This window comes from Maniola jurtina, chromosome 27 (genome assembly GCF_905333055.1).
Source record: "Maniola jurtina chromosome 27, ilManJurt1.1, whole genome shotgun sequence".
Taxonomy (NCBI): domain Eukaryota; kingdom Metazoa; phylum Arthropoda; class Insecta; order Lepidoptera; family Nymphalidae; genus Maniola; species Maniola jurtina.
In genome coordinates, this window is record NC_060055.1 from 3,098,646 (window position 1) to 3,114,844 (window position 16,199).

Sequence of the window (16,199 nt, forward strand, 5' to 3'; positions counted from 1 at the left end):
TCTATTTGTAATATAAATATATGCCATATTTATATTACAAATACAGGAAAAATTGCTACAAGGAAAAGTGTATTATCTTTAAAATATTTGTAATATTTTATTCACCTATTTTTTTCTGATACTCAGTACCTATTTGTTATCCTATTTTCAAGTGAGACTCTTAGTTTATTTACCTAATTAATTTTTACCCATAAACCCCAAAATATTTTTTTTATTTACCTAGTTAAGTATAAGTATGTATTCTGGTTTTTTTTGCATACACAATACTTACTTACAAACTAACGAAAAAGAAACAAGACGAAAATCAATGTAACATCCTAACTGGCACCACACTTGAAATCAAAGTCACCGTCACGAAAAAAAACAACACTTTTAAAAAAAGTCGAAAAGCCTACGGCCGGAGTCTGGATTGAAATCAGTCTGCACGCTCCAAAGCCAGCTGGGCGTGGTCACCCTAACAGGTTACTAAAGCACAAGGCACCGCCAAAAAATATCCATAAAAAACGTAATGGCAACCTCGGGCTCCACGATCGATGCGACATCACCAACCGAAACGCTTCGCACGTACAAACGAAAAAATCGCGCCATCTTTGTCCACCAATCGAATGTTAACTCCGCCCACAAAACGTTCCACCTTTGAATAAGCCCCTCCTCACGAGCGACAGTAGCGCCAGATCCCCCATACAAGCGGCGTAGATCCGTACTAATTAGAGCGAGAGCGCTATACATTGGGCCGTTCGTTTCGCGGACAATTTCCCTCAACCGATCATTAAGTGTTTAAATCCATCGCGAGTTGGTTGTGTCGGGTTACTGCGGAGGGGTAACGCTATTAAAATATCTACAAACATTACCTTTAATTGGACAGAAATTTGTGCTTGTGTGCGTACTTCGGTTTTTTTTTCATCCAACTGTCAGTGACGATCCGCCGTTTTTTCGAAAGCTGATGACTGTTATCATTCGAGTTTAGTGTGTGCTGATAGTCAGTGATTTCTGCGATTCGAAAATGATCACCGATTAGGACTGTGATCGCGGATTTCGGTCGGACCGATTGTGATTGTGATCAAAAATGACATCAGTGACGTGATTGTCGAAACGCGGGCGGTTTTCGCGCAGCACAAAATGACGCCACGTGTTCTATAATTGCGAAATTGTTTATGGATCGTTAATTAATCTATAATTATATTTCTGTCCCGCTCTCGCTAATTGCCGTCAATCATATTTTGATTTCACACACCCAGTGGCGTTCTTTATTCGGATTTTCTTTTCTCTATCATTTTTTTAACTCAAACTCTACCAATAAGAATTAACAAAAATCGGTTTTTAAATAAATTTAACTTAGGCGTAAAAAAAATAAGTTGAGAAAAAAAAGGAATTCTTGATACCTAGGTACCTCCCAGTGAAAAGACAAGTGTTTTTTTTAAAATTTGTAACAGTAATTGTGATTTTCAAAAAGTGACAGTGATGCTGTGTTTTCAAATTTAAGGCAACACCAAACCGTAAGTTATAGCTTTTTTTTTATCTTCGCCTTTTTGTTTTTTTTTTAATTCTAGAGACTTGATTAGGCAGATACTGCAAATAAACTTTTTTTAAGATTTTCAAAAATAAAATGTAGAGTTTGGTATTTTATATCATAGTGTTTTGTATACTAATATATGAGGATGGGTAGGTATAGGTGCGTAGGTATTTACCTATTATAAAATTTAGATAGTTAGGTATTTTATGATGTAGGTACATTGTACTTAGTTATTACATAGCTTAGGCCTAAAAGGATTCTAATTGGAAATTATTTCTGAAGGAGGTACCTACTAAGTATCTATTAATGTTTGATATAAAGTAAAAATATGTATTTTTTGTTTATTAAATAAAGATATGATCAACGACAGTAACTTATACCTACTATTTTTTTAGTATTAACCTAGTATTTATTTGAAAAGTAATTAAAAATCAAATAATGCTAGAAAAAATACTTGTTTTTTTTAACAATATACCTATTAATCAAAAAGGATTATTTTTTGTGTTATTTTAAGGCTATCCTTGCCAACGATCCCCCGTCGATTTCCTACGTATGATATTATTGTTCTTATCTCTATCTGCCCTGGTTCGTGCATTCTCGGTTCCTAGATCGGTACATTTGTGATAACCAAATTTCAAATTGCTGTGATTGGCTGAATTTACCATGTTCTTGCTGCGACAGTGAGTTTGAGCCACTAGCGGAACAATGTTAGCCGGTCAGAAATGATTGCAATTAGTCAACCTGTTTGACGTCCGTGTTCTGTTTTCGATTACAAAAAAGAAAAAATTGTTGTTGCAATCATCAATTTTAGCAAATAGTGAAAGAGAGTCGGCCAATCAGAGGTCACAACTACCGTCACACTTTCTGTCACACTATGGCAGTAGGCATACCGAGTAATGAAAACAATTTTTCATTCTGTCTAGGTCGAAGTAGGGTTGCCACCTGGCTCTTTTTGATTTACAGGCTACCACCATCAAAAATACGGGGTTTAGATTTGAAGAAATTTGAAATTTTGAAGTATTTGAAGAATATATATATAGGCGGTGTTTCTCTCTGAAATGCATGGAAAGCCTATTTAGATATTTCAGTTTATTTATAAGTTTTGTATTTTTTCTCTGTATGTTGCCGTATCTTGATTGGTGAACTGTGTTTGCAATGTGGTTTTAAATAAAAGATTTATTTATTTAAATAGCTTTTAAAAACTCTTAGTGTTGTAAAGCAAAATGTTATACATTTCATGCATACAATCTTCTCATTTCAACTTAAAATTACATTTAATTTGTAATTCCACCTTCACAGTATCAATACTATGGCCGTAGCCAGGAATCGATTGCGGGAGAGGTTTTATTAGGGCCGGAACTGAATCCTGTCATGAGGAAAAAAACATTCGCTCAACTTTATGGGCTAATTACCTGGTTAGTGGAAGTTCGCCTTTCAATTTGACAGTGAGATAAAATACAACAATAAAAAAGCGCGAGCGCAGTGAGCGTAAGTGTTTTTGGTTCAATACAGAAAAAATTAAAATGAAAGGGAAACGAGTGTAGCCATAGCAAGATTTTATTTTTAAAGCTTCCTATCCATACTAATATTACGAATACGACAGTATATCTATTTGCCTATCTATTTGTTAACCTTTCACGGCCCATCTTCTTTACCAAAATTTTGGTACTTACTATTCAGAGGTAACTTGCATCCCAGACATTTTTTTTAGGCGGCTTTTTAGCCCGGAAAATCCCCCACGGAATTTTTAAAAATCTAAATTCATGCAAACGAAATTGCGGGGTTTACACCAAGTAATAGAAATTCAAAGCGCGAGTGAAGTGTGCGCGAAATGTTTGATATATTTCCAAAAAAAAATTGGTAAGCAAATGCAAGAAATAGTGTAAGTATTATTTTAGGCTTAGGTTTTTGACGGCTTCCCAGGCGCAGTCGCCATTTCGAAATTTCTGGTCTGGTGGGAGGCTTCGGTCATGGCTAGTTATATGGTTAGTATGGCCCTAACGGCCAAGAAATTAGACTGCATCATCACTTACCACTAGAAAAGATTAAAGTCACGGGCTAACTTGTATAAAAAAAGGCTTACATCCTCAAACCAAGCCCCGCCGCCTTGGCTACGACCATGATCAATATCGAGTGGGTTTCGGCTACGCATTGCCGCAAAAGGAAAATATTCTTTCTACTGGACATAACGTCAGTGTCTGATTTCGCCAGCCAGCTCCTGCTGAATTTGTAAAAAACCGGCCAAGTGCGAGTCAGACCCACGCACCGAGGGTTCCGTATTCGGGTATTTTTTCCGACATTTTACTCGAGAAATCAAAAACTGTTATGCATTAAAAAAATATGCATAAAAATAAATAAAAATCTGTTTTAGAATGAACAGGTAAAGCCCTTTCATATGATAACCCACTTGATATATGTAGTTATCTTACTTTGAAAATTGAAAATACTAATATTTGTTCATGAACACATGACAGACGGATAGAAGGACAGATGGACAGACGGACAGACGGAAAGACTGATAGACTGACAGACAACGAAGTGATCCTATAAGAGTTCTTTTTTGCTTTTGAGTTACGGAACCCTAAAAATATTTAGTTTTATTTGCCCCGTATTTTATTTTCATAATTACAGGTTTCTGTATCCTGAAATACGGGGTAACCAGTAAAATACGGGGCCTCTGGCAACCCTATTCGGAAAACACTGTCACATTCAAGTTAATGTCAAATATTTTGTTTTCAATTACAGAAAGCTGCATCAATCATTATTACAATATTTTCTTTGTTGTGATTGGCTGAATTTTTGAGTTTCAGCCAATAAACAGACTGTTTGCCAATTAAACGTCATAACAATATAAATGCCAGAAAGTTTAACCAAATAAAACAAACTTAATGAGAACCTAGTGAGAATGCAAACGGCACACAATTTATAATACATATTATGTTAGTCGTATATAATAGATATTATATATGGAATACAATGATAAATTTTTATTCCTGTAAACTTTTAGGTAAACTTCAAAGTGTTTTTGGATGGTCAGAAAAATTTACCCCTGGTTCGGAATGCCGATCCTACGTTTTCTAGGGTTTCGTACCTCAAAATGAAAAACGGAACTCTTATAGGATCACTTTGTTGTCTATCTCTCTGTCTGTCGTGTGTGTCAAGAAAACCTCTAGGGTACTTCCCGTTGACTCAAAACCATGAAATTTGGCAGGTAACCTAACTGCGTAATTTTGGGTAGTTTTTTTAATCGATAAAGAAAGTTTGCGACATTGTTCAATAAAAAATTTGGATTCCAACTCCTCAACCCTGATGTTGCAGGGGACCTGACTACTAAAGCTAATGGGATTTAAAAAGTGTCGATTATTAATTGATATTGAAGGTATCTATACCAAGTAAACACTTTGTCGTTGACCTCAACCCTGATGCTGTAAGAAATTGCATTCCTAAATCCTGGTGATCCCTCGGGATTTGAAAAGGATCATCCGTTTAAATATTCTTACGTGATACAGAAACAAGTTGCATCCCGGGGACGGGCTATTACGGAGAGGCAACTTTTGTTCTGGGAAATGAAAGGATCGGGATTTTTAAAAACCTAAATCCACGCGAGCGAAGCTGCGGGCATTAGCTAGTTGTAAATATATTTAGAAGCTACTATAAGATAATAGATAAGGTACTTATTTCCTTATATTTTTATTGTATGGCAGCGCGCGGTTTTAAATTATAAATTGCACGTCCTGTCCTTTTCTGTAATACATTTTTTTCTCAATATCTACCGCTTTATCTCATAGCAAGAGTCCGTAAGACATAATACAGTGAAAATAAGCAAAATATACAATTTTTGCAGTTTCCACGTCAGTACCTGTCGAATTTTTCTAACAGTGTAAGCAGCAGAGCTGAGTTTACCATCAAGTGTTGATATGTGGGTGTTCCATAGAAGCTTTGCATCTAACATTATACCGAGAAACACGGGGTTCTCCTTTATTTTCAACATATGATTATTTATCAATGAATTTATGTCATTTAAGGTCCTGGTATTGGGCAGTGTGAATTCAACACACTTAGATTTCTTTGCATTTGGAAGTAAATTGTTAGCAATAAATCAGAGAGTGACCTGTGATATGGCATTACATATAGTATACATTGTCAAAAATTATAATATTAAAGCTGTGCGTATTGCGTGAGGAATAGGTTGCAAGAGAGTTGCAACTTGCAAGGTTTGATGCATGCGCTATTGCCAGCAAACATGAGACATATTTTTATCTACAGGCAACGTCTGAGTAGGTAACGCATACGTCTAACGCAAGTTGAAATGTACCAGTGTATTTAGTTAGACCTATCGACAAGTTTGGAGTTGGGTGCAGTCTAAATGTGGCCCGTGTGTTTAGACTGTCAGTTTCTGTCAGTTTCACGTGTCGTCCCCCGCACTTCACCACCCCGCTTGCACAAATCGAGACAGCACGGAATTTTCAAGATTTCTGGGTGTAATTTCTGGTTTTCGTAGTTCCCACATAATTATAACAATATAAAATATATAACGATAATTTTTTTACTACATAATATTCATTAAATTTTCTAGGTCTGTGGTTTTTCCAAATTTCATTAAATTGCTTCGTTGTCTAGAAAAACGAGCACAAAGTTGGGCCTTTTTTTAAAGAAAAATACAAATCTTTGAGCCCCTGTAATTTTAAAACTACATATTTTTAGAAAAATCTAAAACACCACAGACACAGATATTAGTTTCTAGACTATGTCTGCAAAATTTCATGGACTTTGGTTGCTTAATATTCAAATGAAATGGGAACTACGATTGTATGGAGTAAGTGACGGAGAGAGCTCTGTTAATCAACACAATTTTATTACATTTCTAATGCCCATTTTTTTTTTCTTTTTGTCCCATTTATTTTAACGCAATTGTGGTGCACTTATTTTTTATATTTGCTTTAATAATTTTATTATTTAACTAGGTAGGTATGCAACCAAATTAAATATTATACCTTAATTAATAAAAGAAGGCAAATTAAATTATTATCAAGGGTAATTTTTCAGAAATTAAAGGCTGCATTACGTAGATTCCTACTCTTTACATTCTTTCTAGACAGGATAACTTAGTTATGTTACCTAATTAAAAGAAATGGGTAATAACTTATGATTTTATTTTATTTTTACCTGAAAGTAAAAAAAAATTTAAGTAGGTATAGGTAACTTACTAGGTATATTTACCTAAGTTACGGTAGTAAGAAAAATAAATCTAATACCTTTGTACTTACCGTATTGTAAATAATAAATCATTGACTATGTTTTTTAACCTGTATTTTTTTACCTACCTTGGATTCCATACACCTAGACATCTGAAATGCCTATTTATAAACTAGTTAAGAGGGGTCTCTCCGTCACTCGCTCCATACAAACATAGTTCGTCTCTCATTGGAATACTAACCAATCATACTCAATGGAATTTTGTAAAAACGTTCCGGGAACTAATATATGCCTGTGGTTTTCCAGATTTCCGGTAAAATATTCGGTTTCAAAGTTACGCGCTCTTAAAAATTCACATACAAATCTTTGAGCCCCTGTAATTTTAAAACTACATATTTTTAGAAAAATCTAATACAACACAGGCACAGATATTATAGAATATGTCTGCAAAATTTCATGGACTTTGGTTGCTTAATATTCAAATGAAATTGGTTCTACGATTGTATGGAGTAAGTGACGGAGAGAGCCCTGTTAAAGATATACCCCAGCAGTTGTCATAAGTACCTATATTATATTTTTGTATCACTTGAAAGGACAATAGGTACGCGCAATTCATAATTTAGAACTACACGATTCTCTTCAAGAGAAAAAAGAAATAGATATTCTTACAGTAGCCTCTCAATATCTTAAATAACCAAATATATTCTTGGTTAGAATTAGAATAGAAAATTCTTCGATCCTCGATAACAGCACACAAGATAGTTAGTACTGGGTTTCAGTTTTTCCCAGAAGTCCTCACTCAGAGCATGACGAAGAAGTCTTGGACCCTCGCTGCAGCAAATATGGCTTTAGACTCCAAAAACGCGGATACTCCATTCGCTTTGTCTGTCTTGGCGGACTTTCGCCAAAGTCTTTGGCGGACAAAGTAACGCTTGCTATCCAACATAATATGTCAGTCGGCCAGTCACTCATGCCATACTTCATCCAAGTTACCACTACCATGTACGGGCAAACCACAAAGTATTTTAGTCGAAAGACGAAAAAAAATAAAGTCCTATAAAATTCGCCCATAAAAATGCCTCTTCCAGGTAATCATGTGCCATCTCAGACATTGCATTTACTCTTTATCTTATCTTATCATCAGTAATTGAAATCGAAACACGGCAAAAATTTGTCTTCGATAACTTTTTGCTTCCTATTGCCTCAAATCAGATTGTGATCAAGTACAAAGCCAAAAATCGAAAAGAAAATCGGCTGGATCTACCTTTCTTCATATAGATTCCCAAATACCACCATAAGTCATCATTGTACCAATACCTATAAGATATACCTACCTGCCTGACCTTGGGTGGGATTTTTTTTAATATAAAGAATATTAGCCATGCTAATCATGACTAATACTCCCCTTTCCCCTCTTGTGCCAGGAGTGGGTACGACAATATTGCAACGGGTAGGGTTTGAACCGCCGACCTTTCGGAATTCAGTCCGCTCTTCAATCGCTGAGCTATCGAGGCTATGGATATGGTAGCTTGCTGTGGCATAAGCTGCCATCTTCTTAATAGCAATTTTAACAAGTGTAAGTTAAAAATTGATAACACCCCCGACAAGTGAAGGTTACAGTGACTAGAAAAGAGTTGATAACTTTCAAACGGCTGAACCGATTTTCTCGGATTGTAGCTAAGAACACTCTTGATTAAGCCACCTTTCAAACAAAAAGCTAAATTAAAATCGGTTCATTAGTTTAGGCGCTACGATGCCACAGACAGATACACAGATGCACACGTCAAACTTATAACACCCAACTTTTTGGGTCGGGCGTTAAAAATTGGCTGAAAAATGAGCTAAAATGGCGCAGGGCGGCAGTCTTAAAACTACTGTGGCTAGGCGCCAATTTTTCATAGAATAGATAAAAAAATATCAGCAAAGTTCATTCCCCCATAATACTGTCATGTCGATGTTAATTTATTATTACTGGTCAGTTCACAAAGTAGGTAGGCACATTAGAGATGGGGGTTATTGCTACTTTTAAATCATTTTCATTTGATGAAATCATTATTTCTCTTCAGTGATTTTCACAGATAATTTTTTGCGGACAGTAAATTTGGCTCAGTAAAGATGCCTGCGATTTAGTTCGCGTGGATATAGGTTTTTAAAAATCCCGTGCGAACTCATTGATTTTCCGAGATAAAATTAGCCTATGCGCTAATCCAGAGAATAATCTATCTCCATTCCAAACAGCACAATCCATCAAGTAGTTTTTGTGTGAAGGAGTAACAAACATACAAACAAACATACACACAAACTTTCGCCTTTATAATATTAGTGTGATAGCTAGTGTTACATATGAAATTCTTTTTACGTGATTTTTCACATGCAACCTGTGAAATCACCCATCTCTACTAGACACCACACCAAGTAGCTAGGTATACATACTCCATAAATTAATAATTACTATCGATTTGCGTTCAAACTCGACTCTTTAGTGTAAAGCGGTATTTTAGGAATATAATTGCTGTAATAAAATCGCTTATGGGTTATCTTTTAATCGGTTAAGTTTTGAATTTTAAACCGTGTTTATTGGGTTGTAAAACTAGATCAAGTTTTGAGAGTTTGAATGTTAGCTTAATAATTTGAATTTCAAAACACATAATAGTTGTGCAGTTCAAAAGTATCTCTGAACCTACCTTTTTACCCGACTGCGGAAAAGCCAAAAGTAAGGGTTATGATTTTAGCAATCTATGTATGTATGTACCTATGTATGTTTGTATCCAGATTCTGTGTGTTCCACCGTAGTGCTTAAACTACTGGGCCGATTTTGATGAATGAGGAGTCAATTGATTCGTTGTAAAAGTCGGGGTGACATATAGGCTATATTTTATACGAAAAAAATTGACCTAACGGATGTTACATCAAAAAAAGTGGAGGTCTCCAAATTTTTTTTTGTTATTGTATCGAGTGGGATGTCAAATGAAAGGGGAGAAAATTTTGAGCTCATGTATATAAATGTACAATAACATCAAAATATACCAAGCGACAAAAAAACAATTTTACTCTAATATTTCAGCGTTTATTAAGACGATCGCAGTCGGGTTTTAGTTTTCAACTTTATCTTGTATTCACTTATGTAAACCTGGTTTATTGTGTAAAAATAAGTAAAGTCTATTCTACTCCCTTTACAAACTCTCGCACTGCCAAGGGTCACTGGTAGAGACTAGAGACCACCTAGACACTAAAGATCTCTTATAGAGCTAAGTGTTTTCCTGTCCAATTTTTCTTTTTTTTTTCTCTTTATTGTTGCAAACTTTGTGGTGCAAATTAAAAAAAAACTTTTACAAATAGGTACCTACCTACTTTTGAATCGTCAAAATCATCTATCTACCACTGTTATTTGTAACAAGTTAGTTAAACTATACAAGTATGGACCCCGTCTGTGCCGGCGCTCGCCGACATACGCACGGCACCGCCTTAGAGCGCTTTTCAGTCAGTTTTAACAAAAAAAAAACACTCCAAAAAGGCAGATAACGCCCGCCAGCCAACACCAACACAGATGAAGTCCTGCCCACGATTTTGTCCTCTTTGCTTTAATTTTTTTTTAGAACCCGCGGGAACTATTTGATTTCGCGGGACATAATAAAGTCTGTCCCCGGGATGCACAAATGTCGTCAAAGTCGGTTACACCGCTCAGCTGTGAAAACGTAGTAGCCACACTTTGCAGTTATAATAAAACTAGAGGATGCCCGCGACTTCGTCCGCATGGATTAAGGTTTTTAAAGATCCCGTGGAAACTGTTTGATTTTACGGGATAAAAAGTTGCCAATGTCAATTACAGGGACGCAAGCTATCTCGGTACCTCATACGAATCGGTCAAGCGGATGAGTCTTTAGGAATCCCGCGGGAACTGTTATTTTTTCCGGGGAAAAAAGTAGCCTATGCCCTTCCCCGGAATGTATCCTAAGTCTGTACAAAATTTCGTTAAATCGGTTCAGCGGTTGAGCCGTGAAAGCGTAGCAGACAGACAGACAGACACACTTTCGCATTTATAATATTAGTATGGATTAGTACGTACAGAAATATGGATTTTGGTAGACGTAATTCGCTTTGGCCACGAAACTGCGAATTTGCGCGCAGGTCAGGCTTACATCGACTAAATACGATAAGAAACTATCGTATCGCTTGAGGGTTGTAATACAGTAGCTACAATTACTATCCCCTGATGCCTACCTAGTACATAAAAACCGGCCAAGTGAGAGTCTTAGGGTTCCGTACATAGATAATTATGGTATGGTCATATAGGTTACAAACTACTTTAAGAGACATTGTTTTCGGTATTTGTTGTTTTTTTTTTATATAAAGAATATTAGCCATGTTAAATGACTAATATTCCCCTTTCCTCTCCAACTAAGCGTCAGGCTTGTGCTAGGAGTAGGTACGACAATAGTGCAACGGGCGGGGTTTGAAACGTCGCGTCGACCTTTCGGTTTTCAGTCCATTCCTTTACCGGTTGAGCTATTGAGGCTCTATATGTTTAAATATAGTATACCTAAGCTACATAATATACTAACATTTAATATTCCTACCTTATACCTACTTAGTTTTTGAGATAGCCCCCTCACAAATACGGTCTAAAATTGACAACTTCGCGGCCCTCCATTTCTTTATTTTTTAAGATAGAAAAGAATGAAAAACTTAATGTTAATGAGCTCTAGTCAATTAATATTTTTTTTTACCTTGCTAGGGATAAAAAATTCGACTCCTTTTTCATTTTTTCAAGGAGCCCCACTGAAAAATCATTTAATTAAATTTTTAATTCAACATTCGGTTTTGAGGTCAACGTTATACACCAATTACTAAAGTTTTAGTTTTGTAACTAATTTCATCTACGAGCCAGAGACCCGTGACACGCGGACAGACAGACAGACGGACAAACTGCAAAGTGATATTAATAGAGCTTCGTTTTACCCTTTGGTTACGGAACCCTAAAAACGAAGAAAACAATTTTAAGAGGGCTCTCTCCGTCACTCGTTTCATACAATCGTAGTTCCAATTTCATTTGAATATTAAGCAAGCAAAGTCCATTAAATTTTGCAGACATATTCTAGAAACTAATATCTATGTCTGTGGTTTTCCAGATTTCTGTTAAAATATTCGGTTTCAAAGTTACGCGGTCTTAAAAATTTTCATACAAATCTTTGAGCCCCTGTAATTTTAAAACTACATATTTTTAGAAAAATCTAAAACACCACAGACACAGATATTAGTTTCTAGAATATGTCTACAAAATTTCATGGACTTTGGTTGCTTAATATTCAAATGAAATTGGAACTACGATTGTATGAAACGAGTGACGGAGAGAGCCCTGTTAAAGGGGTCAAATACTTCAACTACGTCCATCTGCCAGTTCCTGCGCCAATAAAAGTTCCATAGAAAAGCGATTAATTCAACTAAGAATAAGTAAGTTAGTATAATTAACCTAGAAAAATGCACTAAGGGCATGATATCCTTAACAACTTAACGTTTTAATAGAATTTAATACGGTTTCGAAAGAAATATCAATGAAAGAATGAACGTTTGTTGAATTTTCGAAAAATATAACTGGCCTTACCTGGCATGTTATATTTTTTGACCTCGTTGCTCCTTCACGTCTCTACTATCGTCCGCAAGGCGTTATCATGCACTCCAATCCAATTCAATGAGTTTCACTATTGAGTGGTCTAGTCCAAATATCGATCTTTTTCATTTTAAAGATCTGTTAGAGCGATTGCGCACTGCATCCGATCCGAATCCGTGAAAATACGTTCCGAAGTAGTCATAGAACTATTTGTATGGTAGCTTATGCAGTAGCTCCGACTTCCGTCATCCGAGTTCTCTCCGTCATCCGTGAGAATGTCTCGGATGTGCCTCGGATTCAAATCGGACGTATGACGTAGATATGTCAAAGATTTCCTTTTTTTTTTTCTTTCTTGTCTGGCTTTAAAAAGATTAGCCAATGTCAAGTTTGTAGTTATTTGTAACAAGTTAGTTAAACTATACAAGTATGGACCCCGTCTGTGCCGGCGCTCGCTGACACACGCACGGCACCCCCTTAGAGCGCTTTCCAGTCAGTTTTAACAAAAAAAAAACACTCCAAAAAGGCAGAGCACGCTCGCCAGCTAACACCAACACAGACGAAATCCTCAAAGATTTCCACTGATTAGCTTAGATTTAGATCAGAGATCGGAGTGCGTAAGCAATATCCGAGTTCGGAATATTATTGTAAATTGAAGAATTGAAAAGAGCAACCGCCGAGTTTCTTGCTGGTTCTTCTCGGTAGGAACGGCATTCCGAACCAGTGGTAAATTATTTGACGACTCAAAAGCACTTGTAAAAGTCCATTTGAATAAAAATCTACTTATTCTATTCTATTCTACCGAGTTTTTTTATATCCGTATTTCCACGGACTGTGATCGGTTGAGTGCGTAACCGCTCTTAAAGCCTCTTCTCAGCGTCTGATGTTAATATCGGATCGGATTTAACGTGGAAACAGTCTCATATTAAAGTATTTTATGCATAAATCGGGCACCTGGCAAAATAACAGCTGGTCGATTGCAAAAATAGCGCAAAGTGATCTTATCTGCCTACTTAGACTACTTAAGCAGTATAAGTACTTAGCAAGTAAGGAGTAAGTAGCTAATTACTTATCTTCGTTTTAACAGATCCTGTTAGAAAACAGTTGCCAGAGGAATATTTATTATTTATCTTAGTTAATAAAATCATCCATACCATATAATATTATAAATGCGAAAGTGTCTGTCTGTCTGTTGCTAGCTTTTCACGGCCCAACAGTTTAACTGATTTTGACGAAAGGTTAGCATACATCCCGGGGATGGACATAGGCTACTTTTCATCCCGGAAATTCAAAGAGTTCCCACGGGATTTAGAGAAAAACCTTAATTTATGCGGACGAAGTCGCAGGCATCGTCTAGTTTTAATAATTGTTGGCTGATCATGACTTTATTATTTTCCTACCGACCAATTGTGTAAACTTGCTGACCTAGTAATTATTTTATATGGTATTTTTTTAATCCCGTGGGAACTGTTTTTTTTACCGGGATTAACTTAGCCTATGCCCGTCTCCAGGATGCAAGTTATCACTTAATTTTTATGAGCACAAGAGGTAATCTTTTAAGACGTAGGTAAGTGGTGGGAGGCTTCCGCCGTGGCTAGTTACCACCCCACAAACCAACGGATTATGGGTTTAACGAAAACTGCATACCCCTTCTAAGTTAGCCCGCTTCCATCTTAGACTGCATCATCTCTTACCGCCAGGTGAGATTACAGTCAAGGGTTAACTTGTAAATGAATAAAAAAAGGCACAAAAGTTTTTCTTGTAAGAAAAATAAATAATTGTGGAAGTTTTAATTTTTTAACCCCCGACCCAAAATGAGAGGTTTTATAAGTTTGACGTGTTTATGTGTGTATCTGTCTGTGGCATCGTAGCTCCTACACTAATGAACCGATTTTAATTTAGTTTTTTTTTTATTTGAAAGGTGGCTTGATCGAAAGTGTTCTTAGCTAAATCCAAGAAAATCGGTTCAGCAGTTTGAAAGTTATCAGCTCTTTTCTAGTTACTGTAACCTTCACTTGTCGGGTGCAGTCTTTTAAATTTTTAATTTACACTTGTCACAAATAAAAAATGGAACAAGGGAATTAGGCATAAGACGCAACATTATTATTTAAAAAAAAGCGCTTAACTTTTTATTAAAAAGAAAAATCAAAAATGGCGCGAATTTTGACATACAAACGTCAATTAATCAAAAGTCAAACGTAGACGCCATCTTGTCGTATTAGCCATACATGGTGTACAGTAATTGCAGATATAAACTGCATTGTATTATTCGGATTGAGACGTCTCTATAATTCAATCGAGTGGCGTCGGTACGTTTAATTGTTGATGAATTATTAACGGGTTTTGTGTATTTTCATGCGACAAAATTTCCTTTTGTGAATAAAAAATGCTTAAATGACAGGACGCTATTTTTTTTCTTTATCCTTATATTTTTTTACTAGCTGATGCCCGCGACTTAGTTCGCGTGGATGTAGGTTTTTTAAAAATCTCGTGGAAACTCTTTGATTATCCGAGATAAAAAGTAGCCTATGCCCAGGGTATAATCTATCTCCATTCTAAATAACACAATCCGTCCAGTAGTTTTTGCGTGAAGGAGTAACAAACATACACACATGACACACATACACAAACTTTCGCCTTTATCACATTAGTGTGATAACTTTTAAATCAGGCAGTGATCAAAGACCATGTACAGCTTTGTTAGTCAGAGTTTCCTTTTTCTTCATGGGAAAGATATTTGTTACCATCGTAGGTACCTAAACAGTGCGTTTTTCAGACCTTTGAATATTATTAAGGAAAAGGAAAACCTACACAACGGCCTATACCTGTATCACTGCGACTTTTTATTTGAAAATTTTAGGCAGGTAAGTATATGTATTACTTTTACTTTTTTAGTTGTAACTTGTACCTATTGAAATAAGTTTAATGTTTCAAAATTTCTATTTTGGGTCTTTAATCTTTTTCTTTCTAATAGAATTAAAATAGGATAGGTAAAATTTCCTCGATAGAAAGAAACCGGCCAAGTGCGAGTCAGACTCGCGCACTGAGGGTTACGTATTTGGGTATTTTTCCGACATTTTGCACGATAAATCAAAAACTATTATGCATAAAAATAAAAATAAATCTGTTTTAGAATATAAAGGTAAAGAAAGCTCTTTCATATATGATACCCCACTTGGAATAGTTATCTTACTTTGAAAATTGAAACACATTTTTTTTTCTGCGATGAAACCACAAATTCGCGGTTTTCGGATTTATTCCTTTACTTGTGCTATAAGACCTACCTACCTGCGAAATTTCGTGATTCTAGTTCAACGGGAAGCACCCTATAGGTTTTCTTGACAGAAATAACTGGTGTGTTCACTTCGGTTGCATTTCACAAGTCAATTTAGAAATGGACATGTCCATAATTTAATTGGTTTGTTAGTAAAAGTATATCTAGTGAATAAACTAAGTACACGGAGCACTAACAGTGCTCTCTCCGTCACTTACTCCACACAATCGTAGTCCCAATTTCATTTGAATGTTAATCAACCAAAGTCCATGCGCAGACACATTCTAGAAACTAATATCTGTGCCTGTGGTCTTATAGATTTTTCTAAAAATATGTAGTTTTAAAACTACAGGGGCTCAAAGATTTCTATGTGAATTTTTAAGACCGCGTAACTTTGAAACCGAATATTTTAACGGAAATCTGGAAAACCACAGGCATAGATATTAATTCCCGGAACGTTTCTACAAAATTCCATTGAGTATGATTGGTTAGTATTCCAATGAGAGACGAACTACGTTTGTATGGAGCGAGCGACGGAGAGACCCCTCTTAATTCTTAGTTTGTCCCGCCGTCCCGTCGCGTGAGATAGTGATCTTAGATATCTTGACTGA

General features: G+C 36.0%; 1 protein-coding gene across 3 annotated transcripts in view; it reads left to right on the top strand.

The window, feature by feature from the left end:
- The first annotated feature begins 791 nt into the window (after positions 1-791).
- LOC123879042 (homeotic protein distal-less) overlaps positions 792-16,199 on the top strand; it is a 214,026-nt gene continuing 198,618 nt past the window's right edge. For all 3 annotated transcript variants that reach the window (XM_045926550.1, XM_045926548.1, XM_045926549.1), the window contains exon 1: positions 792-1,496. The gene's annotated coding sequence lies outside the window, so the exon portion shown is untranslated. The remainder of the gene's footprint in view (positions 1,497-16,199) is intronic.